Raw genomic sequence first — 21,764 nt, 5'->3', positions numbered from 1 at the left:
TAGTGTGTAACCAGGCCTTCAACAAATGTAATGATGACTAGGCTACTTGAAGCAATTGATCAGAAATAAAGTTCTGTGTGCAATCAATAATTGTAATAGTATGATTCTAGACATGGGAAGAAGCAACAAGGGAAATATCTCCTGGATCATAATAGATTAGAAGATAGAGGATACAGAGAATCTTTTATTATTTATCAATGAATCTAATCCAAAAATGAACACCTGGAGTGACATATCAATGAGAACTTTGCCTGACCTGGGTTAAGTCTCCCAGCACCATGGTACAAAATTGGTCATGAAATGTCTCCCAAATATTGGTCAAATTTCTGACCAAGATAAAGGATTGAGAAATAGCATATTTCCTGCCATATCAATAAACAAGGATGTCACAGTCATCAGCAATTCTAGCCTTCCGGGGTACTCAGAAAGGAGAACAATACCTGCAATCTAGCAGCCATCAGGCTGTAGCCACTCCCTATGGTAAGCACTGAAGAACTCAGGATGTGAAAAATCACATGATACCGGCCCCAGATAGCTGAGATGCATATGAAAGACATGATTTCAATGAGCCCAGACTCTTGCATCCTCCCATATATAGAAAAGTACTAAGTTCCTTAATTTGAGATATCTGGTTTCTTTAATTCACAAAAAATACTTTTGATGTTCAGACTGCTGCTGCTGCCACTAAGTCACTTCAGTTATGTCTGACTCTGTGCGACCCCAGAGATGGCAGCCCACCAGGCTCCCCCGTCCCTCGGATTCTCCAGGCAAGAACACTGGAGTGGGTTGCCATTTCCTTCTCCAATGCATGAAAGTGAAAAGTGAAGGTGAAGTCACTCAGTCATGTCCGACTACTAGCGACCCCATGGACTGCAGCCTACCAGGCCCCTCCGTCCATGGGATTTTCCAGGCAAGAGTACTGGAGTGGGGTGCCATTGCCTTCTCCTTGATGTTCAGACTACCTGCTCCTTGTTGCAAACTTCTATATAACCTGACTCCCGCCGCCCACCGTCTCAGAGCAGTTCTCTCAGGGTGACTTGAGATGCTGTCTCTTGGGCTTGAAGTCCTAAAAATTCCCACCAAATAAAACATAATTCTCAGCTTTTAGCTTGTGACTATTTTTTTAAGCAAAAAACATCAAGCATATTAACGTTCACATGGTAGGAATCATAACAGGAAAAAAGTAAGGGGAAGGGGCAGAGAACTTACTTTAAGAAATAATAGCTGAAAACTTCTCTAACCTGTGGAAGGAAACAGACATTAATATCCAGAAAGCAAAGAAAGTCCCAAACAGATGAACCAAAAGAGGCTCATCAAGACACACTATAATTAAAATGGCAAAAATTAAAGATAAAGAGAGAATCTCCAAAGCATCAAGAGAAAAGCAACAATAAGACAAGAACACAGGCCTATCAGCTGACTTTTCAGCAGTCTGGCAGGCCAGAAGGGAGCAGCATAATTCATTCAAAGCAATGGAAGGAAAAACACCTGCCACCTAGAATTCTCTATTTGGCAAGGTTATCAATCATACTTCAAGGAGAAATAAAGAATTTTACAGAAAAAAATCTAAAAGAAGTTTTAGATTTAGATAAAATCTAGAAGAGTTCAGTATCACTATATGACTTTACAAGAAGTGTTAAAGGGATTTCTCTAAGCAAAAAAGAAGAGGCCAGAACTGGAAATATGAAAATTATGAAAGGAAAAAATCTCACAGTAAGGGCAACTATACAGTAAAGATAATGAATAGATCAACTACTCATAAAGTTAGAAGGAAGATTCAAGACAAAAGGAGTAAAATCATCTTTATCCAGGAAAAGAACTTGAGATACACAAAACAAAAATATTAGACCTATATATACAATATATACATTGTTACATATGAGTCTCATACAACCACAAATTAAAAACCTATAATAGATAACAAAAAGAGAGAGAGAAAAAGTATTCAAACATAACACTAAGATAATCATCAAATCGCAAAGGGAAGAAAGCAAAGAAGAAGTAAGGAACAAAAAAGAACCAGAAAAACAATCAAAAAGCAATTAATAAAACAATGATAAGTACATACCTATCAACTGGAGAAGGAAATGGCAACCCACTCGTCTTCTTGCCTGGAGAATCCCTTGGACAGAGGAGCCTAGCAGGCTACAGTCCATGGGGTCGGTAAGAGTCACACATGACTGAAGTGACTTAGCACATACCTATCAATAATTTAAATGTACTAAACTACACAGTACAATCAAAATACAAGAATAAAACTGCAAAACTATGGAATAAGTAGAACCTACACAAGATGCTATTAAAAACTAATGTCAACAAAGAAATCAAAGAGGAAATCAAAATATATCTTAAGACAAATGAAAGTGGAAACACAACGTATCAAAACCTGTAGGACACAACAAAAGTTGTCCTGCTGCTGCTGCTGCTAAGTTTATAGCAACACAGGCTTAACTTTGAAAGTAAAAATAAAAAAATTCTAAATAAACAATCTAATCTTAAACCTAATGGAAGTAGAAAAAAACAAAACCCAAAATGAGTAGAAGAAAACAAATAATGTCAGAGCAAAATAAGTGAAACAGAGACTAAAAGAAAAACAGGAAAAAAATCAATAAAACCAAAAACTGGTTCTTAGAAAAAATAAACAAAATTGCTTCAGCCATACTTATCAAGAAAAAAAGGCAGAGTCCAATTCGAATCAGAAATGAAAGTGGAGACCTTATGGGAGAGGGAGAGGGTGGGAAGATTTGGGAGAATGGCACTGAAACATGTATACTATCATGTATGAAACGAGTTGCCAGTCCAGGTTCGATGCATAATACTGGATGCTTGGGGCTGGTACACTGGGACGACCCAGAGGGATGGTATGGGGAGGGAGGAGGGAGGAGGGTTCAGGATGGGGAACACATGTATACCTGTGGCAGATTCATTTTGATATTTGGCAAAACCAATACAATATTGTAAAGTTTAAAAATAAAATAAAATTTAAAAAAAAGAAATACAAAGGAGCATAAGGGAGTTTTACAAAGAATTATACATAAATAATGGTCATATTACAAGAAATCAACAAATTACTAGGAATAAAAAATCTCCTAAGAATGATCCAGGAAGAAATAAAAAATATGAACATAATATTGCTTCAATTTCATGAAGTGAATTTCATGAAATTGAAACAATAATAAAAATTAAAAAAAAAAAATTCACACAAACAAAGTCTAGGCCAGATGACTTCACAGGGGAATTCTACCAAACATTTAAATAAGAGTTATTGCCTATCCTTCTTCAACTATTCCAAAAAACTGAACAGAAAGCAGTGTTTCTAAACTCTAAGGCCAAAATCACCCTGAAACTAAAACCAGATAACAAAGACACCACCAAAAAAAAAAGAAAGAAAGAAAAGAAAAGAAAATTACAGACCATTATCACTAATGAACATAGATGCAGAAATCTTCAAGAAAATATTAGCAAACTGAATTTAACAGGATATTAAATGGATTACACACAATAATCAGGTGGAATTTATTCCAGGGAAGTAAGGATAACTCAAGTTTTCAAATCAATCAACATGATAAACCACATTAAACACTGAGGAACAAAAATCATATGATTATCTCAATAGATGCAGAAAAAAGCTTTTAACAAAATTCAACATCTATCCATGATAGGAATCTCAACAATCTAAGTAGAGAGGGAACACACCTCAACACAATAAAGAACATATATGACAAATCCACAGCTACAATCATGCTTAATAATGAAAAGTCAAAAACCTTTCCTCTAAAATCAAGAATGCCTACTCTGTTGGTGGAAATGTAAACTGGTATAGCCACTATGGAAAATGGTATGAAGGTTCCTTAAAAAACTAAAAACAGAGCTACCATGTGTCCCTGCAATCCCACTCCTGGGCATATATCCAGAGGAAAGCATGATCTGAAAAGATACATGCACCCCAAAGTTCACTGCAGCACTGTTTACAATACCCAAGATGTGAAGACAACCTAAATATCCATCAACAGAGGAATGGATAAAGAAGATGTGGTATATATAATGTATTACTCAGCATTAAAATGAATGAAATAATGCCATTTGTAGCAACACGAATGGACCTAGGGAGTATCATACTGAGTGAAATAAATCACACAGAGAAGGAGAAATATCAGATAACATCCCTTACATGTGGAATCTAAAAAGAAATGATACAAATGAACTTACAAAATAGAAATAGACTCACAAACTTTAAGAAAAAGCTAATGGTTGCTAGGGGGAGGATGGGGTGAAGGGATAGTTAGGGAGTTTGGATGGACATGTACACATAAAATGAATAACCAACAACGACCTACTCTACAGCACAGGGAACTCTGCTCAGTGTTGTGTAGCAGCCTGGATGGGAGGGGAGTTGGGGGAGAATGGATACATGTATATGTATCGCTGAGTCCCTTCGCTATTCACCTGAAACTATCACAACACTGTTATTCGGCTATACCCCCAACACAAAATAAAAGGTTTTTTAAAAAAAGTTTAAGTTATGCTCTGACATTAAAAAAAAGAAGGATGTCCACTCTTATCACTCATATTTAACATGGTGTTGGAAGTCCTAGCTACAACCAGGACCAGAAAAAGAAAGAAAAGGAATCCAAATTTTAAAGGAAAAAGTAAAACTGTCACTATTTGAAGATGACACAATACTATATATAGAAAAATCTAAAGATCCACCTAAACACTATTAGAACTAATTAGTAAAATCAGAAGTTGCAAGATACAAAATCAATATATAGAAAACTATTACACTTCTATATACTAATAACAAACTATTAGAAATATAAATGAAGAAAACAATCACATTTACAACTTCACCAGAAAGAACATCCAGGGAATACACCTAACCAAAAAGGTAAAATATTCTGAAAACTATAAGACACTGATGAAAGAATTTGAAAATGACAAATGTAAGGATATACCATGCTCATGGATCAGAATTATTAATATTGCTAAAATGACTACATTATCCAAGGCAATCTACAAAGTCAACACACTCCTTATCAAAATACCAAAGACATGTTTCACGGAACTAGAAAATATTCTAAAATTTGTATAGAAACACAAAAGACCCTGAATAGCCACAGAGATCTTGAGAAAGAAACACAAAGCTGGAGGTGTCACACTTCCTGATTTCAAATCATACTACAAAGATACAGTGGCTAGCACTCTGTGCTCCCAATGCAGGGGGCCCAGGTTTGATCCTTGGTCAGGGATCTATACCCCACATGCCACAATGAAGACCCCATGCAGCCAAATAAACAACTGTTTTAAAAAGCTACAGTAATCAAAAACAGACACAGATCAATGTTACAAAATAGAGGGCCTAGAAATAAACCCACACTTATATAACCAATTAAGCTATGGCAAAGAAGGCAAGAATACACAATGGAGGGAAACAATCCATAAATGGTGTTGGGAAAACTGAGCAGCTACATGCAAAAGAATCAAACTGGACTACTTTCTCACACCATTTACAAAAATAAATCAAAAACGGATTAAAGATGTAGACTCTTTGACACTGGTCTAAGGGGCAGGGGAGATCTGACTCCTCAGGCAAAGCTAACGAAAGCAAAGGCAAGCAAATGGAACTACATCAAAATAAAATGTTTCTTCTCAGGAAAGGATTATATACACAAAACAAAAAGGCAACCTACTGAATAGAGAAGATACTTACAAACAATACATCCAATAAGGGGTTAATATCCAAACCGTACAAAGAACTCAAATAACTCAACATCAAAAAAAAATTTTTTTTAATGGATAGAGGAGCTGAAAAGACATTTTTCCAAAGAAGACATACAGATGGCTAACAGACACATGAAAAGATGCTCAACATCACTAATCACCAAGGAAATATAACTCAATACCACAATGAGAATGGCTAACAATTTTTAATTTATTTTTACTCTATTTTCAATCTTTTGTTAAGCCTATCTAGCATTTAAGAATTTAAGTCATTTTATTTTTGAACTCCAGAATTTGCAATTTTATATAGTTATCACTAACATCTGTTAAATATTCCCTTAAATATTTTAACACATTTTTTTAAATTTTCAAAGTATATTTATAGTAGTTACTTGGAGGGCTTTATCTAGTAAATCCAACACCTGGGCCAACTCAGAGTACATTTCTATTGATTATTGCCTTTTCCCCCAACTATGGGTCATAATTTCTCATCTTTTTGCATGTCATAAATTTGGGGTTGAAAATTGATATTGTAGCTAATATGTTATAGAAATTCAGAGATCTGATTTATTCTGAGAGTCACTGAAGTTTTATTCTACCAAGCAGTTAACTTACCTAGATTCAAACTGAAAATACTGCTTCAGAACCTGATGCTGGGAAAGACTGAGGGCAGGAGGAGAAGGGGACAACAGAGGATGAGATAGTTGGATAGCATCGCCAACTCAATGGACATGAGTTTGAGCAAACTCCAGGAGATAGTGGAGGACAGAGAAGCCAGGCACACTGCACTCCACAGAGTTGAAAAGAGTCGGACACCACTTAGCGACTGAACAATTACAGACCTGTGGTTTCCTACAGCTTATTCTTCAGCATGATCCCTGTAAGCGTCCCTGATCCTATAAAATTCTAATGAACTAAAAGCTTAGACAGAGTGGGGGAGCACTCTTTCTGTGAATTCTTGATTCTAGGAATCCCTCCTCATTTTCTAGCAGCTCTACTAACTTTTGTTCTTTGTATTAAGGTTTTCCAAATCCACCCAGCTTCCGCCCTCTTCCACCTGTGCTGTGCACAGTTGGAAAATGCAGTTAAGGAAAGTGTCCAATTCACAGATCTGGATCTATATACTTATATTTTTCAGAAATAGATTTCTCTTTAGTGTGTGCTTAATTTTCATTAAGCCCCTGTCCGGATACATGCAGCTCAGCATCAACCATAGATTTAGACAGTTTATGCTCTGAATCTGTGTCTCACTTCTGAGGGTCTTGCTGCTAGGATTTCCCTTTAAATTTCTAGCTCCTTTCCCAGTTCCAAATTCCCATCTTGGTATCATAAGCTGGTAGCATCACTTTCCACAGCCATATCTATGAGAGTTGGGTATAGCCCTTGGACTGCAAGCTGCTAACTCACAATTTTTAGCCATTCCAGTTACAGGTTTTCAAAAACCCTTAAAGTTGCATGTTTTTATTTACTTTTTAACGACTTGCAGTGTTTATATAGATTTTTTTAATCTAGTGTTTTATAGTTGTCATCTGTAACTACTTTACTCTCTGCCATTAACTACATTCTTTTTTGATCTGCCATTTATCATATCTGCTACTGCTGCTGCTCCTGCTAAGTCGCTTCAGTAGTGTCCGACTCTGTGCAACCCCATAGACAGCAGCCTGCCAAGTTCCCACGTCCCTGGGATTCTCCAGGCAAGAACACTGGAGTGGGTTGCCATTTCCTTCTCCAATGCATGAAAGTGAAAAGTGAAGTCACTCGGTTGTGTCCGACTCTTAGCGACCCCATGGACTGCAGCCCACCAGGCTCCTCCGTCCATGGGATTTTCCAGGCAGGAGTACTGGAGTGGGGTGCCACTGCCTTCTCCTTTATCATATCTAATATATGCCAAAAGATATATTAATGAGTTCCATGAGATAAGGTTACCCAGTACACGAATCCTATCATATTTACGTTAACACTGAGATCAAAGAGGTTAACTAACTTGTCCAAGGTCACTTAAGAGTAAGTCTAAGATTAGGAATTGAACCCAGATCTCTATGACTCCAGCATTATTTGGTAATACAGTCCTTATGATAAAATACTAATTATAATTAGTTAATGCCCTTTTACTATATATCTGGCAAAATAGGAAGAGCTTAGGGTAATTCATTATTGCTAATTAATACATCTGTACCTCACAATAAGCCTAGGAAATGGGTACTATTGTCAACCCATTTTACAGATGAAAAACTTCGCCATAGTTTAGCTTGTTTGAAGTGGCTTTGATGTTAAATGCAACAGCCCAGATTCTAATGTAGGTAAACTCACTCAAGGTTCAGGAATCAATTAAATTTTCTAGAAATGAAACAAGATAGCATATATATCTATAAAGATAATTGGCTGTAACTTCCTAAATCATGAGTTGTCATAAAAATGACATCTGTTCTGCATAATTAAGAAATTGGTATTAAAATCAAGAGCATTATATAACAATAGGATGTCTATTAATACACTGGTAGTAATATCAATTAATGGGCTTTTCAAAATCTGTATAATTCATTCATTCAAATAAATATACCTTAAAACACTGGCTGAAGAAAGACTTAGGTTTTTAAGTCTGTAACAAGTAGAACTTCTTAAAAAATAGTTTTTATTTTAAATCAAAATGATGGACTTTTACAAAACTGAATACTTTCTTAAATATATACCAAAACTATCAACTATTTAACTGTTGCTTTTGTATACAGCTTTACCAAACATGAGCACCAGCATCATCATTACCATTACAATTACCACATTCTCTGTAAAACTTGTTTTTAACTCAGAATTCCACACATTGACTTTTCAGTTGGATATTTAAATTCCACTATTAATCGTGAATCACTTTAGAAGCAATGATAAAATTTAAAAATGATTAATGTCACATAACTTAATCTCATTAAAAAATAAGTTGAAGTCTCTTTTGAGAAAGCCAATTTTAAGCACTAAAGCTACATGAAATCAACTTTTGGAAGAGGTAAATCAAGAACTAGGGAAGTGACAACTACCTTAAGCCATCTGGTAAATTTGTTAATCTCCTAGAATAGACTCTTCGTATAAATTTACAAACTCCCAAAGGTGAGTTATCTGCTTCAGGTAACTATTTTCCTAATGTACACATAGCAACAGCTTTTATGTGTGGATTCCCAAAATGAACAGTCATTGTTTTCTTTGTTCTGCCCAAGCCCATGAGGCAAACTGTGATCAGATAAGGTATTTCTGTAACTGCCAAATGCTTTTGATTTCCAATAAGGAAATGACTGAGGGAGCTAGTAAAAAAAAATACAAAGCATTATAACATACTGAGAAAGTATTACTTAAGCTTCTTGGACAAGTGGACTCCAATACAAATGGGTCTTTTCAAATGCTCTTCATACCAGGTGGCCAAAGTATATACTATATTAAAGAACTGAAGAAAAAAATCATATGATCATCTCAAAAGATACAAAAAAGATTTTTTTGACAAAATTCAGCATCCATGTTTGATAAAAACTCTCAACAGAGTGGGCATAGAGGAAACATACCTCAACATAATTAAATGAAAATGCAGCCTACTGAATAGGAGGAACATCTACAAATAATATATTCAGGGGGGCAGTCCCAAGATGGCAGAGGAACAGGATGGGGAGACCACTTTCTCTCCCACAAACTCATCAAAAGATCATTTGAATGCTGAGCAACTTCCACAAAACAACTTCTGAATGCTGGTGGAGGACACCAGGCACCCAGAAAGGCAGCCCACTCTCTTTGTAGGGCAGTAGGACAAAATATAAAAGACAAAGAGAAAGAAGAGTTAGGAATGGAGACCTTTCCTGGGGAGGGAATCATAAAGGAGAAGTTTCCAAGCAGTAGGAAACCCTCTCACAGGCAGGTCTGTGGGGAGTTTCGGAATCTCAGAGGGCAACATAACGGGGGTGGGGGGAACCCACAGAATACATACCTAACTGCAACTGCCAGCAGATAAGCAGCCCAGATGCTCGAGTCCACCACCAGCAAGCAGGGGCCGGACAGTGAGGCACAGGCTGCATAATCGGTGCTTAGGATAAGGACTGGGCCTGAATGCCCTGAGGACAATATGAAGGAGCTAACGTGAGATAGCAACCCAAACCGTGGGATTGCCAGAGAGGAAAAAAAATAACTTTCCCGCGACAGGTGCTAACCCACAGCCTAGTATGCTCACAGAACAAAGGATTAAGAGAATACCAAAGGGGACCTAGTTGGCTGCGTACATGCCTCTCCCCACAACCAGAGGCAGAGAGACAGGCATGCAACAGCCAGAGTCAGAAGGCAAGGGGATGCTGCAGTCTTGGCCCCAGAGACTGGCATCCTTCACCGAACTGTGAGATCCAGCACCAAACTGTGAGATCCAGCTCCTTCACCGAACTGTGAGATCCCAGAACACAGATGCAAGCTCCCCCTTGAGCTTGCATCTCCCCTTGTCAAGCCACTAGTCCAGCCCCACCCACAGGGAGCAGGCTCCACAAAAAAAAGGAACCACGAACTTCCAGCCTACAGAAAGGGCACCCCAAACACAGCAACCTAAACAAAGTAAAAAAGCAGAGAAATATTCAGCAGGTCAAGAAGTATGATAAATGCCCACCAAACCAAACAAAAGAGGAAGAGATAGGGAGTCTACCTGAAAAAGAATTCAGAATAATGATAGTACAGATGATCCAAAATTTTAAAAATAAAATGGAGTCACAAATAAATAGATTAGAGACAAGGATTGAGAAGATGTAAGAAATGTTTAACAAGGACCTAGAAGAAATAAAAAAGGGTCAATGAATAATGCAGTATCTGACATAAAAAGCACTCTGGAGGGAACCAACAGTAGAATAACTGAGGCAAAAGAGAGGCTAAGTGAGGTGGAAGATAGAATGGTGGAAATAAATGAAACAGAGAGGAAAAAAGAATTAAAAGAAATGAGGACAACCTCAAAGACCTCTGGGACAATGTTAAATGCCCCAACATTCAAGTCATAGGAGTCCCAGAAGAAGAAGACAAAAAGAGAAGGCATGAGTAAATATTTGAGGAGATAATAGCTGAAAACTTCCCTAAAATGGGGAAGGAAATAGCCACTGAAGTCCAAGAAACCCAGAGAGTCCCAAACAGGATAAACCCAGACAAAACATTCCAAGACACATATTAATCAAACTAACAAAGATCAAAAACAAATATTAAAAGCAGCAAGGGAAAAACAATAACACACAAGGGGATCCCCATAAGGATAACAGCTGATCTTTCAATAGAAACTCTTCAGGCCAGGAGGGAATGGCAGGACATACTTAATGTGATGAAAGAGAAAAACCTACAACCAAGATTACTCTACCCAGCAAGGATCTCATTCAAATACGAAAGAGAAATCAAAAGCTTTACAGCCAAGCAAAAGCTGAGAGAATTCAGCACCACCAAACCAGCTCTTCAACAAATGCTAAAGGATCTTCTCTAGACAGGAAACACAGAAAAGGTTTATAAACTCAAACCCAAAACAACAAAGTAAATGGCAATGGGATCATACTTATCAATAATTACCTTAAATGTAAGTGGGTTGAATGTCCCAACCAAAAGACAAAGACTGCCTGAATGGATACAAAACAAGACCCCTATGTATGGTGTCTCCAAGAGACCCACCTCAAGCCAAGGGACACATATACACGGAAAGTGAAGGGCTAGAAAAAGATATTTCATGCAAATGGAGACCAAAAGAAAGCCAGAGTAGCAACACTCATATCAGATAAAACAGGCTTTGAAATAAAGACTGTGAAAAGAGACAAAGAAGGACACTGCATAATGATCAAAAGATCAATTCCAGAAGATGATGTAACAATTATAAATATATATGCACCCAACATAGAAGCACTTCAATATGTAAGGCCAATGCTAACAAGTATGAAAGGGAAATTAACAGTAACACAATAATAGTGGGAGACTTTAATACCCCACTCACACTTATGGATAGATCAAGCAAACAGAAAATTAACAAGGAAACACAAACTTTAAATGATACAATAGACCAGTTAGAACTAATTGATATCTATAGGATATTTCACACCAAAACAATGAATTTCACCTTTTTCTCAAGTGCATGGAACATTCTCCAGGATAGATCACATCCTGGGCCATAAAGCTAGCCTTGGTAAATTCAAAAAAATTGAAATCATTTCAGGCATCTTTTCTGATCACAATGCAGTAAGATTATGTATCAACTACAGGAAAAAAAATCTATTAAAAATACCAACATATGGAGGCTAAACACACCAACATATCATGGAAGAAATCAAAAAGGAAATAAAAATATGCATAGATAAATGAAAATGAAAACACAACAACCCAAAACCTATGGGATTCAGTAAAACGGGATTCAGTGCTAAGGGGAAGGTTCATAGCAATACAAGCTTACTTCAAGAAACAAGAGAAAAATCAAATAAATAACCTAATTTTACACCTAAAGCAACTAGAAAAAGAAGAAATGAAGAACCCCAGGGTTAGGAAAAAGAAAAAAATCATAAAAATCTGAGCAGAAATAAATGAAAAAGAAATAAAGGAGAATACAGCAAATATCAACAAAATTAAAAGCCTGTTCTTTGAGAAGATAAATAAGATAGACAAACCATTAGTCAGACTCATCAAGAAAAAAAGGAAGAAGAACCAAATCAATAAAATTAGAAATGAAAATGGAGAAATCACAACAGACAACACAGAAATACAAAGGATCATAAGAGACTACTATCAGCAACTATATGCCAATAAAATGAACAACTTGGAAGAAAGTGACAAATTCTTAAAAAAGTATAACTTTACAAAACTGAACCAGAAAGAAATAGAAAATCTTAGCAGACCCTTCACAAGCACAGAAATCAAAACTGTAATAAAAAATCTTCCAACAAACAGAAGTCCAGGACTAGATGGCGTCACAGCTAAATTCTACCAAAAATTTACGGAAGAGCTAACACCTATTCAACTCAAACTCTTCCAGAAAATTGCAGAGGAAGGTAGATTCCCAAACTCATTCTATGAGGCCACCATCATCCTAATACCAAAACCAGACAAAGATGCAACAATAAAAGAAAACTACAGGCCAATATCAATGATGAACATAGATGCAAAAATCCTCAAGAAGATTCTAGCAAACAGAATCCAACAACATAATAAAAAGATTGTACATCATGACCAAGTGGGTTTTATACCTGGGATGCAAGGATTCTTCAGTATTCACAAATTTATCAGTGTGATACACCACATTAACAAATTGAAAGATAAAAACCATATGATTATCTCAACAGATGCAGAAAACACATTTGACAAAATTCAACACCCATTTATGATAAATACTCTCCAGAAAACAGGCATAAAAGGAACATACCTCAACATAATAAAAGCCACCTACAATAAACCTACAGCAAACATTATCATCAATGATGAAAAATTGAAAGCATTTCCCCTAAAGTCAGGAACAAGACAAGGGTGCCCACTCTCACCACCACTATTCAACATAGATTTGGAAGTTTAGCCACAGCAATCAGAGAAGAAACAGAAATAAAAGGAATGTAGATTGGAAAAGAAGAACTCTCATTGTTTGCAGATGACATATCATCTACCTAGAAAACCCTAAAGATACCACCAGAAAATTACTAGAGCTAATCCCTTGCATTCCTATACACTACCAATGAGAAAACAGAAAGAGAAATTAAGGAAACAATCCCATTCACCATTGCGACAAAAATAATAAAATACTTAGGAATAAATTTACCTAAAGAAACAGAAGGACCTATATATAGAAAAGTATAAAACACTATACAAATCAAAGATGACATAAATAAATGGAGGAATATACCATGTTCATGGATCAGAAGAATCAATACAGTGAAAATGAGTATACTACCCAAAGCAATATATAGATTCAATGAATCCCTATCAAGCTAACAACAGTATTTTTCAGAGAACTAGAACAAATAATTTCGCAATTTGTATGGAAACACAAAAAACCTCGAATAGTCAAAGCAACCTCAAGAAAGAAGAATGGACTGGAGGAATCAACTTGTCTGACTTCAGACTACACTACAAAGCTACAGTTATCAAGACAGTATGGTATTGGTACAAAGATAGAAACATAGATCAATGCAACAAAACAGAAATCCCAGAGATAAATCCATGTACCTATGGACACCTTATCTTTGACAAAGGAGGCAAAAATATACAATGGAGAAAAGACAATCTCTTTAACAATGGTGCTGGAAAACTGTTCAGTTCAATTCATTTAGGTTCAGTCATCCAGTTATGTCTGACTTTTTGTGATCCCATGGACTGCAACAATGCCAGGCCTCCCTGTCCTGTACCATTTCCCAGAGTTTACTCAAATTCAGGTCCACTGAGTCGGTGATGCTGTCAAGCCATCTCATCCCCTGTTGTCCCTTTCTCCTCCTGCTTCAATCTTTCCCAGTATCAGGGTCTTTTCCTTTGAGTCAGTTCTTCACATCAGGTGGCCAAAGTATTGGAGTTTCAGCTTCAGTATCAGTCCTTCCAATGAACACCCACGACTGATCTCCTTTAGGATGGACTGGTTGGATCTCCTTGCAGCCCAAGGGACTCTCAAGAGGCTTCTCCAATACCACAGCTCAAAAGCATCAATTCTTTGATGCTCAGCTTTCTTTATAGTCCAACTCTCACATCCATACATGACTACTGGAAAAACCATAGCCTTGACTAGATGGACCTTTGTTAGCAAAGTAATGTCTATGCTTTTTAATAAGCTGTCTAGGTTGGTCAAAACTTTTCTTCCAAGGTATAAGCATCTTTTCATTTCATGACTGCAGTCACCATCTGCAGTGATTCCGGAGCCCCCGAAAATAGTCTGACACTGTTTCCACATCTATTTGCCATGAAGTGCCAGATGCCATGATTTTCGTTTTCTGAATGTTGAGCTTTAAGCCAACTTTTTCACACTCCTCTTTCACTTTCATCAACAGGCTCTTTAGTTCCTCTTCACTTTCTGCCATAAAGGTGGTGCCATCTGCTTATCTGAGGTTATTGATATTTCTCCCAGCAATCTTGCTTCCAGCTTGTGCTTCATAGAGTCCAGCATTTCTCATGATGTACTCTGCATAGAAGTTAAATAAGCAGGGTGACAACATACAGCCTTGACATACTCCTTTCCTGATTTGGAACCAGTCTGTTTTTCCAAGTCCAGTTCCAACTGTTGCTTGTTGACCTGCGTACAGGTTTCTCAGGAGGCAGATCAGGTGGTCTGGTATTCCCATCTCTTGAAGAATTTTCCAGTTTATTGTGATCCACACAGTCAAAGGCTTTGGCATAGTCAATAAAGCAGAAATAGATGTTTTTCTGGAACTCTCTTGCTTTTTCTATGATCCAATGGATGTTGGCAATTTGATCTCTGGTTCCTCTGCCTTTTCTAAAACCAGATTGAACATCTGCAAGTTCATGGTTCACATGCTGTTGAAGCCTGGCCTGGAGAATTTTGAGCATTACTTTGCTAGCATATGGGATGAGTGCAATTGTGTGGTAGTTTGAGCACTCTTTGGCATTGCCAAAACTGGTCAACCACTTGTAAAAGAATGAAACTAGAACACTCTACTTTAACACCATACACAAAAATAAACTCAAAATGGATTAAAAATCTAAATGTAAGACCAGAAACTATAAAACTCCTAGAGGAAAACATAGGCAAAATACTCTGTGACATACGTCACAGAAAGATCCTCTGTGACCCACCTCCCAGAGTAATAGAAATGAAAGCAAAAATAAGCAAATGGGACCTAATTAAACTTAAAGGCTTTTGCACAATGAAGGAAACTATAAGCAAGGTGAAAAGACAACCTTCAGAATGGGAGAAAATATTACCAAACAAAGCAACTGACAAAGAATTAACATCCAAAATATACAAGCAGCTCACGCAGCTCAATATCAGAAAAATAAATGATCCAATCAAAATGGGCCAAAGATCTAAACAGACATTTCCACAAAGAAGACATACAGATGGCTAACAAACACATGAAAAGGTGCTCAACATCACTCATTATCAGAGAAATGCAAATCAAAACCAGAATGAGGTACTATCTCATGCCAGTCAGAATGGCTGCTATCCAAAATCTGCAAACAATAAATGCTAGAGAGGGTGTGGAGAAAAGGAAACCCTCTTACACTGTTGGTGGGAATGCAAACTAGTAAGCCACTATGGAGAACAGTGTGGAGATTCCTTAAAAAACTGGAAATAGAACTGCCATACGACCCAGCAATCCCATGCTGGGCATACACACCAAGGAAACCAGAACTGAAAGAGACACATGTACCGCAATATTCATCACAGCACTGTTTACAATAGATAGGACATAGAAGCAACCTAGATGTCCATCAGCAGACAAATGGATAAGAAAGCTGTGGTAAATATACAAAATGGAATATTACTCAGCTATTAAAAAGAAGGCATTTGAATCAGTTCTAATGAGATGGATGAAATTGGAGCCTACTATACAGAGTGAAGTCAGTCAGAAAGAAAAACACCAATACAGTATATTATTGCATACATATGGAATTTAGAAAGATGGTAACGATGACCCTATATACAAGACCACAAAGGAGACAGATATAAATAACAGACTTTGGACTCTGTGGGAGAAGGCAAGGGTGGGACAATTGAGAGAATACCATTAAAATATGTATATTACCATATGTGAAACAGATGACCAATCAAGTTCAATGCATGAAACAGGGCACTCAAAGTCAGTGCACTGGGACAACCCAGAGGGATGGGATGGGGAGGGAGGTGGGAGTGGGGTTCCGGAAGGGGGACACATGTACACCCACTGCTGAGTCAAGCTAATGTAAAGCAAAACCAACACAATATTGTAAAGTAATCAACCTCCAATTAAAATAAATAAATTAATTTTTAAAATATATTCAATAAGGGGTTAACAACCAAAACAGACAAAATAAAAACTCATACAATTCAACATCAAAAAACAACCCAATTGAAAAATGAGCAGAGGACCTGAATAGACATTTTTCCAAAGAAGACATACAGATGTCCAACAGACACATAATAAGAGGCTCATCACTAATCACAAGGGAAATGAAAATCAAGACCACAGTGACATATTACTTCTCACCTATTGATTATTAAAAAGACAACAAGTAAGAAATGCTGAGAGGATGTGGAGAAAAGAGAACCCTCATACACTGTTAGTGAGATTGTAGATTAGTACAGCCACTACAAAAAATAATATGAAGAGTCCTCAAAAAATTGAATCTGTAACTTCTATATTATTCACTAATTTCACTTCTTGGTATGTACCTGAAGAAAATAAAAACACTAACTTGAAAAGATATATACCCGCTTATGTTCAGTGCTGCATTATTCACACTAGCCAAGATAAGGAAGCAACTTCAATGTCCATCAATGAGGATGTTTCTAGTCATCCCAGCCGGAGAAGTAACAATCAAGATTTTCTATCTGGTGGTGCACATGGACAGGATTAAGGATAGGAACCAGAGATGAAGTTCTGCACTTAATCACTCCCAGTGAATACAAATGAGACTTCCATCTGCATTCTTAGAGTATTACGATTTCCTTAATTACTGTGGATTTATCAATGTAACTCATATGTAGCCAGATGACAGGCTTGTTTTTACTTCTAAAATTATTGACAGTGCTGTCTATGATCTAGAAGTAATCTAACAGGAATCTCTGGCATTTGAGTAGAATTAGTAGTGTGAACTAGTGATGTATGAACTAATGATGCATCCACAAATAAAGTATTACTAGCCAGAAAGCATTTTCAACACAAATTATTATTCAAGAATTTTTCAGAGACTTTAATGTTTTAACTCTGGAGCTGAAACTAACACATTTACCATGTTTGTATGTGCATGAATAACAACCTTGCCATGGTAGCTTTTAGAAACAGATTTTCCCCACCCCTCCCCTGACCTTCTAAATAACCTAATAAATTCGTTCAATTTGAAAATGTATTTTGGCAAAAAGTTCTCCCCACCCGCCCAATTATAACCAAGCCACAAAGTGAAATAGTGTAGAAATGAGACTCATGAGGGAAGATGATTCCATCTGCCAAGGCAGTGCTCTATGCTGTAGTTTACATCTTTTCATTGATAGTTCTGGAACCTCAAGAAGCCACACTGGCCTCTGGGGAAATAAGATTAACACGTGTGATGAAATGCTGACATGTTGTTATAGAATATTCCAGTGATACCATAGCTATAACCATCTTAACTTTCAGATGAGTGCGACATTTTATTCCTGCAGTAATGATGAAGAGTAACAAGTTTTAAAGGGATGATGTAAACCCTGGTACCAAGGTTTTATTTATCAATGAACACTAAAAATAGCTATACACACAGACATCATCCCATTTTCAGTATCTTTGGCAGAAAGGCCCTGCTGTAGATTTAGTTCTTATTCATTCACTTACTCACTTTTTCTTTTTCCACTAGAGAAAAACTAAGACTTTTTTACGAAAGAACACAGTGAACTTGTATTACATAAACATCTTTGATGTCCATTTCTTCTTCACCTTCAGCTTTGCCCACTCACTGATCCCTACCCTGTCTCAGCACTAAAGTGATCAAATAACAGCCACAGGAACTGAGAAAAATATTCAAGGTACTGAGGACTCCATGGACATTATCTTCCCCTTGTGCTTATTCTTAGCTCTTCTCCGTGGAAACAGTTTCATTTTTTTCCCAACAAACATTGGATGGCATATGACAATGTAAACTAAATAATATTTTGACCAAAGTCTGTTGTATATATTCAAAATCTATCATATGATACAGATTGGGGCACAATAAAGTCCCACAGAGTTGAGAAAACTTGAGAGTTCCTGGGGTTAAAATTCAGTAACATTTCTAAGGTACTTAAAATATTGAATATCTCACATCATTGAAATATTTTAATAAATCCTTGTTTATTACAGAGAAAAGCATACATTTGCAAAAAATATAAGGAAACAGGATATAATCTATGGGAAAAGTACATTAATATATGTCCTTTTTTCTTTAATGAAAAAAAGTATCTATTGAGATTCAATCAAATGCAGAGCACTATGCTAGGAACTATGTACAGGAGAGGTACAGTGTCAGAGAGGTTGAAAATGTATATTGCAACATTGCAAATTCCAACATAGTTTATTGTCTGGGGTGGGGGAAGATTAAAATGGATAAAACTGTTAATATAACATAACATTATGGTAGTGCTAGTGGTAAAGAATCTGCCTGCCAATGCTGGAGATGCAAGAGACTCAGGTTCGATCCCTAGGTAGGAAAGATGCCCTGGAGTAGGAAACGGCAACCTGCTCCAGTATTCTTGCCTGGAGAATCCCATGGAGAGAGGAGCCTGGCGGGCTACAGTCTTCAGGGTCTCAAAGAGTCAAACACGACTGAGCACATACACACAGACACACACACACACACACACACACACACACACACACACACCAATTTTAGCTGGTAGCCTTCATTTAAATCTTCTGAGTTGTTTCCTCACCTGCAGAATGAGGATAAGGAAAGTATCTTTCCCTTGGAGTTTGAGCATTAAAGAAGAGAAAGCTCTTAGCACAATGCTTGGCACTTAGTGGGCATTCAGGAAATGCTGTTGATTGGTGCCAGATGAGTAATGCAGATGAGGTCATAAAAACTTGGAAATGGAGTAAACTACAATGGAACAGAGCAGTCAGAGAGAACCTCAGACAAGAAGAAAAAATTCAATGGGAACCTGAAAGATGGTTAGGATGTGAGTGGACAGAGATAATGGGGTACTCAGTCTGCTAGGATGAAGCCAGAGAGGAAGGAGAGAACAGTCTAACTAGAGTAAAGGTGTACACTGAAGCTTACTAGGGTATAATACTGGAAAAGAAAATAGAGGCCACCTTACAAGGAACTTTGAATTAGAGGCAAAAAAATAATCTGCATTTTATCAGTAACGGGGAGTAATTAGATGTTCCTGACTTTGCATATTTATCAAAAAATATTCACATAAATTTATAAAATTTATCCTTTGACAAAAATTTCCAAGAATAAAACCCAAGATGGTTATTAAAGTTACTGACCTGTTTAGCAGTGTGTTTAGATTTTCTAAACCACAATGCACAGTTTTGTCTCTGCCTTGTCTCATTCTATTTCACGTAGATATACAGGGCTCTTTGACTTTCATTGGAAAATGTGATAGCTACCCTACTTTTACCTAAGAAACTAAACATGTCCGGCCTATTGAGGTCTCTAGGTAGAGGAGAATAACACCATGGTAAACAGAAGAAATTACTCAGTGAGTCAACTGTGTCTAGTCTTGAAAAAATGTCTTCAGCATTATATCACTCTGAACACAAGCCAGCTATCATCTGGTCTCATTAATTAGATAAGCACACCATATTAAATTTCACAGTATTTAACTCAAAGTGATTTTAAGGCATACCAAAGATTCCTATATACAATTTATGTCTTCAGAAATATTAAAAAATAAACAAATGGAAGTTCTAGTTTTATAATTCAGGAACTCTTAAAAATTTCAAATTCAGAACCTGATACAAGCTTCCATGTATATATATCATTTCAGATTTTAAAATATACTCATTTCACTGTGATTAACAATAAATATTAAAGTATGGCATATATGTCCTTCATCAGACATCATACTGAGATAAATGAGTAATTTTGGGTCTTGGTAGAAATTCCTCTATTATGCTAGAATAAAAGTTCAGTAGTAGGTGTAGAGAATTAATGACCTCTCTGACCTAATCCATTATTTTCTTTTCCTTCAGTATAGATATGGCTCAGGACCAAATATAAAAATTTATATGAAGCATATCTAAATACAGATATAAGAAGGCATTTACCATCTTTTACCAATCAAAACAGCTGTCAGTTCCAGTAAAATTACAAATGGGAATTTTAACAGTGAAAGTTATAAAGGGCAAAGACAAAACTGTGGAGGAAATAGTTTGGGGTTTGGGGGTGTTTTAATACATCTAATCCCATGTGTCAGCCTCCTGCAAAGAACAAGGCTACATTTATAGTATCCTAGATCCTTAAAACAGAGAGCCTTGTGTTCAGAAAATATGGTTCTGCCCATCTTTCAGTCAAAGTTATTAAAGTCTCTGTAAATTAACTGAAGTCAATTTGATGAATTAAACATTACCCACAAGATTCAAATGAATGGTAATAACATGAGTTACACTTTGGGAGGGCATGGGGACTGTAGGATCCATTTTTAATAGATATGGTTTCAGACCAACTGCTTTAACCATTAGTAAAACAACTTAAGTGTTGACTCTAAAAACCAAGAGGGTACTTGGGGAGAGATGCTTTCTAACAGAAACTCCTTGAATTAAATCATTCAGATGACCCAGTCATCCTACCAATCAAGTCAGCCCTGCCTGAGGTAAGACTGCCTACCCGCCAACCAAGCCCTAGAGAAAGGCTCATCACCAGTTCCTCGACTCCGGTCCTCTCTGTCAGAGCTTAATGGTCTGTAGGGGAAGGACCTCTGTTCCTATTGAGTTCAGTTCCACAGCCACTTACTAAGCAAGCAAGAGCAGTAAATAAAACATCACATGAGCTAATTCAGGGCTGCAGTTCTTGGCCTGGCTACCTTGTGACACTGTGACCTGCTGCTGTCAGTCATGGAAAGGGAGGAACTGTGATTAATACAAAAGGACCTGCACATCCCTAGAAAATCTTTTAAGTTCTTCTTCCTCTGGATGACCAAAATCTGAGTAAACCCCCAGCATGTGTGTGAGTATGGGGTGCTGTGAGCAAAGGTAAAGTACCCGATGGGCAGGGTAAGAAGTAGTCCACACTCTCCCAAGCCCACATCAACCACCGCTCCTGACTGTCCCTCCACCAGCCCTGGAACTGCAGGAGCACAGGAACATTGGGACAGGCTCTGCAGCCCTAATCTTAACACAGTTGAATAAATCAAAATATTACAGATTTAAAACTTCACAGTGCAATGACTATGGTTTAAAATACACTGTAACATTCAGCCTAATCCCTGA

The 21,764-nt window shown here is 37.1% G+C and overlaps 2 long non-coding RNA genes across 3 annotated transcripts in view; both read right to left on the bottom strand.

Annotated features, from left to right (window-relative positions):
* Positions 1–21,652, bottom strand: part of LOC133227572 (uncharacterized) — a 29,431-nt gene extending 7,779 nt beyond the window's left edge. Inside the window, exon 1 of the long non-coding RNA XR_009729875.1 lies at positions 1,210–21,652. This is a non-coding gene — a long non-coding RNA (uncharacterized LOC133227572). The remainder of the gene's footprint in view (positions 1–1,209) is intronic.
* LOC133227569 (uncharacterized) overlaps positions 1–21,764 on the bottom strand; it is a 356,831-nt gene that overhangs the window by 271,195 nt on the left and 63,872 nt on the right. The window lies entirely within an intron of this gene.

The sequence above is a fragment of the Bos javanicus genome, chromosome 16, assembly GCF_032452875.1.
Source record: "Bos javanicus breed banteng chromosome 16, ARS-OSU_banteng_1.0, whole genome shotgun sequence".
Lineage (NCBI taxonomy): Eukaryota > Metazoa > Chordata > Mammalia > Artiodactyla > Bovidae > Bos > Bos javanicus.
The sequence above is the reverse complement of the archived record's forward strand: the minus strand, read 5'-3'. Positions and strand labels throughout refer to the sequence as shown.